Source organism: Aplysia californica, unplaced genomic scaffold (genome assembly GCF_000002075.1).
Source record: "Aplysia californica isolate F4 #8 unplaced genomic scaffold, AplCal3.0 scaffold01248, whole genome shotgun sequence".
Taxonomy (NCBI): Eukaryota; Metazoa; Mollusca; class Gastropoda; order Aplysiida; family Aplysiidae; genus Aplysia; species Aplysia californica.
The window spans coordinates 134,386-140,885 of record NW_004798518.1 but is presented as its reverse complement, the minus strand read 5'-3'; positions in this window follow the sequence as shown (position 1 = coordinate 140,885).

Here is a 6,500-nt window from a genome sequence, read left to right as displayed (position 1 = left end):
CCCCCCCTCCCCCTGATCTCAACTGTATGACGCTCCAGCTGACGTCACTCATCATGTCTTTCAGGAGGAGGGAGGCTTGGACCTCTCCTGAAAAGGCCATCTTTGTGTGTTGAGTCAAGAGCAGTCGTTTCTGTTTTTAAATTAAAAAGATGAATATTTGGAATAATTTTCTTTAGTCAGAACCCAACGTTTCATGTTACTGTTGTACGTTGTACTGTATTGTAAAGCGCCCAGAGCCTGTGTACTTTATTCGGGGTTGAGCGCTATATAAATGTCATTTATTATTTATTATTATTATTATTAAGAAAAATGATGGGCCTTAGTGGGAAGAAGATTTTCATCGAGTATCTCATCGGTCTTTCTCCTGGGATGGTATGGTCGCTTTTAAGCACAAGGGGGCCATCCCAAAAAATGCTGTTTTGACAAAATCGACGATTAAGTTTTGCCCCTTGTTCAGTTTTTTTAAAAGACAAGGAGAGAGTTCTCTCTATAACCAAACAAAGACACCCACCAAAGAAACCAAACTTCTCCTACAGGTAGGGCAGCAATGCTCACTCCTGGTGTAGGTCAAGATTTCTGGAAACCCCCGAAATCTGGGTTAGCTCGCTTGTCCCTAAATTAAAAGTAAAAGCGACCATATATCCCTCACAGCCTGGGTTGGCCCATACAGGCAGGGTCAGAAGCCAGCCTCCTAAATAATCTAAATAGTGTCCATGGGGTTGTTTTTTTAAGTCTGAGTAAGGTTTTACGGTGCTCGCAACTGCACAAGGTCATATGAGCACCAAGGAGTGGATGTCAACAGAGAAGTCCTTACACTTACAGGGAATCAGGCTTACTCTTCTCACCTGTCTAGCCTCAACAGCAGAAAGTCTGCTCCGACTATCAAGGCACCCCGGATATAGCAGTTCACAAGAGAGTAACAAACACATAAATGAAGTAGAGGAAAATGACGATAGCAAGGATGAGGAAAGAAAAAGCAATGCGATTGTCAAAACACATACATATGTTTAATATGAAAAACTAAAAAACCAAAACACCCCCCACCCCCCCACAAAAGTAGACCAAATGCAGTCTTTTAAAAAATAAAAATCACAAGTGAAAAATAAGAAATAGAAATTTTTTTTATTGTCTTCTGTTCTAATACAGTTCAACATACACATTCACTTTCATAAAAAAACAAAAAACTTGCATTTCATTTCAATCCAACGTTGGCAAGCCACTTCACTGTTCTAAGTCCAGAAAACAACATTTTTCAGGAGAAAGAAAAACTGTACCTACTTAATTTAATAGGCCTATTTATTTACTTAATTTTTTTTCATCATTTAGAATAAGAATTTCACATAAATATTTCTCAAGCACATCGCGACCTCAATGCTTTCTTGTCCTATCTCCATTTTTAATACAACAGTTCATAACAAAGTGTGAGCTTAAGAAAAACAAAACAAAAAAAACAAAAAAACAGTCACATTCTCAATTTTTGTTAAAAAGGAGATAGGACATGAAAGCAACTAGGTCGCGACATGAAAACGCAATTTAAAAAAAAAGAACAAAAAAATCCAAAAGCAGGGCTTAGAACATTTCAACAACAAGTCAATGGCGTGTGTGACTGACACGTGATGAACAAACGATGGAGTGTGTGACTGACACGTGATGAACAAACGATGGAGTGCATGGAATTGCAGGTGAGTGAGAGCGACATGGCACTTCAACGACACATACACACACACACACACATGCATGCACACGTACGCACACACACACACACACGCATGCACACGTACGCACACACACGCATGCACACGTACGCACACACGCACATACACACACATATACAGTGGTGACAAATGTTCATGAGCTGAGAAGGCTCTCACATCAAAACCAATCCTCAAAACAAATTACAATAAATGATCCCTGTCAAATTATTATACAGTTAGAGTTTAAAGGGCGGGAAGGGGGGGGAGGGGGGAGGGGGGGGAGGGGGGAGGGGGGGGGGAGGACACAAATGTCCAATTTATACTTTTGTTGTGTTTCACTGCTATGACTTACTTCACTGTAAGTCATAAGCCTTGGCTATTCATTATGTTAAAAAAAAATGTAACAACTGTTTTTAAGCCCCATCGACATAATTTAGATAATTTAGTTTAGGAAGTGGACTTCCAACCCCCACCTGTCAGGGCCAATCTGAGCTAAGGGGGATACATATAAACATCCTTGCAGAAAGGCCAAGATACTCTAAAAAAAAGTCCTCCCCACTTGGGAATGGAACTCGGATCTCCTGTGTGTGAAAGTGAGGTGCCTAACACTAACTGGTACACCTCATCTTGCCCCTTCCTTCTACAGCTCACTCGTCAGTACACAAGACACAAGCATCTTCCAATCCCTGAGGTACGTTATACTACAACATTTTACAACACTACAGTCAACCTGGCTTGTTTGTTTGTTTTAGTAGAAGGTTTTACGGCGCTCGCAACTACATTAGGTCATATGAGCGCCAAAGGGCGGACGTCAACAGAGAAGTCTAAATGGGGAATCAGTATCAGGCTTGCTCTGCTCACCTCTCTAGCCTCAACAGCACAAAGTCTGTTTCAACTATCAAGGCACCCCAGAAATAGCATGTCACAAGAGAGTGACAAACATACTGGCTTGTGATGGGACACAATGAGACATGGGCATCCAGGGAAATACCCAAGAAAAAACATTCATGATCGAGTCTCCAAAAACTTTGTTAGACTGATCAGTGAATTATAATAATCCTAAAGCCTAATGATGTATTATGTGATACCCCTGTACCCAGGAAATCTGCTTCTTTTTTAAAATATGCAGTAACCATGTTTTCAGAAAATAAATACATGCAAGGACTTTTGAAAGAAAGAGTAAATCTGTTTGCTATGTATGTGCTTCGTTATGTGTGTGTTCGCTTAGAGTGCACTAGCCTGTAGATGTATAGACATAAGCAGGCAAGATGAAGCAGAACTATATAATTTCAATCATATACTAAAATGACACTTGTTACTTTTTTCACACTCGATATTCAGTACAAACAATATTTTTGTGTAACGAGAACTTGAGAATTTCACCAACTATAAATGTACATGAAAGTCTCCCGACAAACAGCAGCTCACTAGTCTTCTATACTCTCAACATAAAATACGATAACCTGAACTCTGAGGAAAGTGCAAGGGCAATCCATTCAAATTAATAAAATTTCTAGATGAGAGACACGAAGTGAAGCACATTGACTCGAAAACAATGATAAAGAATTTAAAAAAAAACCAGGACCCTTGGCACAGTTCGACGGGTGCATGATTTTGAGTCTTCTGTGTTCGACCTATCCCTGTTATACTGCATATTAATGTAGCTGCTGTTGCTATCAATCAAACACAAAAATAAATGACTCATTCAGAAATCTGATCCGTGCAGTCTGAAGAAAAGACAACGACATCAAAAGCAAAAATGTGTGACAACATGGTGTTTTCAGGCTCTCATCAATTTTTTTGAGTGTTTGGAGTAGCTGGTTCCATCGTGAATCTTGTTAATTTGTCTTTAATTTTGATTTTAAAAAAGCATTCATCAATCTGTTATTATAGAAGACTTATTTGCTACTGAAGGAGGTGGGAGTTGCCTGGTGTCAGACATGATATATAAAAATATGCGACAAAATGGCTATCAAGTTTGGTGATTTCCAAATTTGGAAACTGCAAATTTACATTTTATTTCATGCGCCTTTGATCAACGTTTTCCAGTAAACCCACACACAAATGGCATTGACAGACACACATAAAAAAAGCAAAAATTGATAAAATTTGCCAAACAGTCTGAAAAACATTGGTTTCTTTTATTTCATAATTTTGACTAAAGCCTGATCTCACCACGATGACACATAAATAATGGATGTCCTTTCACATGCTGTGACAAATAGGCATGATTGCAATATTGGTGTTAATCATGAGGAAAAAAAATTGTCATTATAGACTGCAATCCAGGCACTTTATTCAAGAATTTCATTATGCAGTCCGCAGTCTTCATCTCTTGCATACAAGTCACTCATTCTTCTTACTATGCATAAAGGCAACACTACAAAAATAACACTCCTCCTCTCTCTCTCAGTCTCTATCGTTCCCTCTCTTCAACAAACACTTCCATAAAAACAACACTCCCTCTCTCAGTGTCTGTCTCTATCTTTCCCTCTTCTCTTCCACAGACACAAAAATGCACATACACACAGTAGTGGCACACACAACCTACTTTATGAGTACACAACACACACACATTCACACACAACTATATATATACAATGTGTCCAAGTATTATAAATAAATAAATAAATATATTACTGAAGTCCACAATTGGGTGCACATACAAGGGTACTCTGTTCAATTTGAAAAAGAAGAAAAAACAACAACAAGAAACATATAACAGAAAAGGAAACAGAAGCCATGACATTCACTTACCACAAGAACCAATATCGTCTAAACAGCACGGCACAGAGATTCTTATTCTGACCTACCAAAAATTAAACTTTTAAAAAGAAAAATTATAACTGTGATAACTTCTGAATCATGCTCAAGTATTTTCATGTTTAGTTTTAGTAAGAGTTTTATGGCACTTGCAACACAATAAGGTCATATAAGTGCCGAAGATTAGAGGTGTTACAAGTGAGTAACAAACACAAAAAAGGAGGAGGGGAGATAAAGACGACAGATGTTTGATAGGAAAGAAGGAGCAAACCACACCAGAGCACCCGCCAACCACCCACAAGTATTTTCAGAATGACTATCGGTATGTGAAAATTAAAGAATAAAACAAATGCACCTGTGAAAATTAAAGAATAAATGCACCACAGACAAAATATACAAACATGTCATTTACAGTCTGAAATTGCATTTTCAGCAATCCCTCTAAACATCTTCTCAAAATTTAACTGAAAAAAAACAACTGCATTTGTTTGTATCTGCAAAGATAATTTCAAAGAGGAGAAGTAGGCTATGTCTTTCCCAAATTCCACTTCAAATTGATGGAGCCTACAATGGTCATTTTCAGGATAGTCTCAATTCAAACTGACCATAATCTTGAACATTTCAAATACTAATTCTGGCGAAGTGACACACATTATACAAATCATTGGACCACAGCTCTGGAATATATTCAGGGTTCCTGCCATGAACTTCCCATCAAATTCAAGGAGGTTTCAAGTAGAATTTTTTAATTCAAGGAGATTTGGTCAAGAAATTCATAACGAAAGCCCATTTTTGATAGGCCTACACTTGTCCGAAAAGAATCATAATATCATAGTTTCGATTTTCCTACAAAATCTGTACCTCCAGTTTGATCTGGCAAAATTCAAGGAGTTTTTTCAAGGAGATTTTTCCTTGAAGGCAAATTCAAAGAGTTTTCAAGGAGATTTTTTTCTTGAAAGCAAATTCAAGCAGTTTTCAAGGACTCCTTGAACTCAAGGAGGCCGCAGGAACCCTGTATATTATGTGCCACAACGTGGTGAAATCACTGGTAATCAGGCGCTCATCAATTTTCGGGCATATGAAGTTGTTAGTATCATCTTAAAGCATATATATTTGTCTTGCTTTTGATGAAAAAAACCCAGCTGTCTAGAAAAGAAGTCAAGATATTTGTAATTGAAGGAGCTACAACATGGCTGCCAAAGATTGATCACTTCCAAAGCTTGAGTTTACTTGGAAACTGAAAATTTACATTTTTTTAGTGCATTTGATCAATATTTTATTTCTCCATTTAAAAAAAATCCAAACAGAAAGTGTTTTGTAAGTGGACACAAAAGATGCTGAGCCGAAAAAAAAAAAAAAAAGGGGGTGAAAATAGCCCAATGGATGGAAAAGTTTCAGTTTCTTTCATTTCATTTCTTTGATGAGCGCCTGATTTCATCACTATGCAACACATGTACTGTCAAGTCTCGGTACAATGTACTTCCTTCAGATCTCAGATTTTGAAGGCCATAGCTGAGGTACCCAATAGCCAAGAAAAGTAAAAATGCTAAATGGGGCTTGCGGCTTCAGAAAGTGAAGGTTCCAGCTGATAATATGTTTTAGTTGTGTACGTTCTAACAAGGTTTTACTGTATACATAAAGTGTGTTTGCCAGCGTGACCGTTCCTAAAAACTTAATTCCTGTTCCAAAAAGCCTCTTGTTTTTCCCACAGTTTCCTCAAAGGCATATTAATCGAAGAAATAAATAGTTCATTGACAATTATAGTTTTAGTAAGAGTTTTTATGACAATTGCAACACAATTAGGTCATATAGGTGCCACAGATTAAAAGTGCTGCTGGAAAATAACATCCAAAGAAAAGACAGAGGTGAAATAAGGAGGCTTTTATAGATATTCAATAGGGAGGAAAGAGCAAACCCCACTAGGGCACACTCCAATCTCCCACAACCACTGACACTAGGCATGGGGCTCCATGTTCTTTCTATTGAGAAAAGAATCTCAGAGCTGGCATCAGCTGTCACGATATACTTCCGCTTCCACACAAC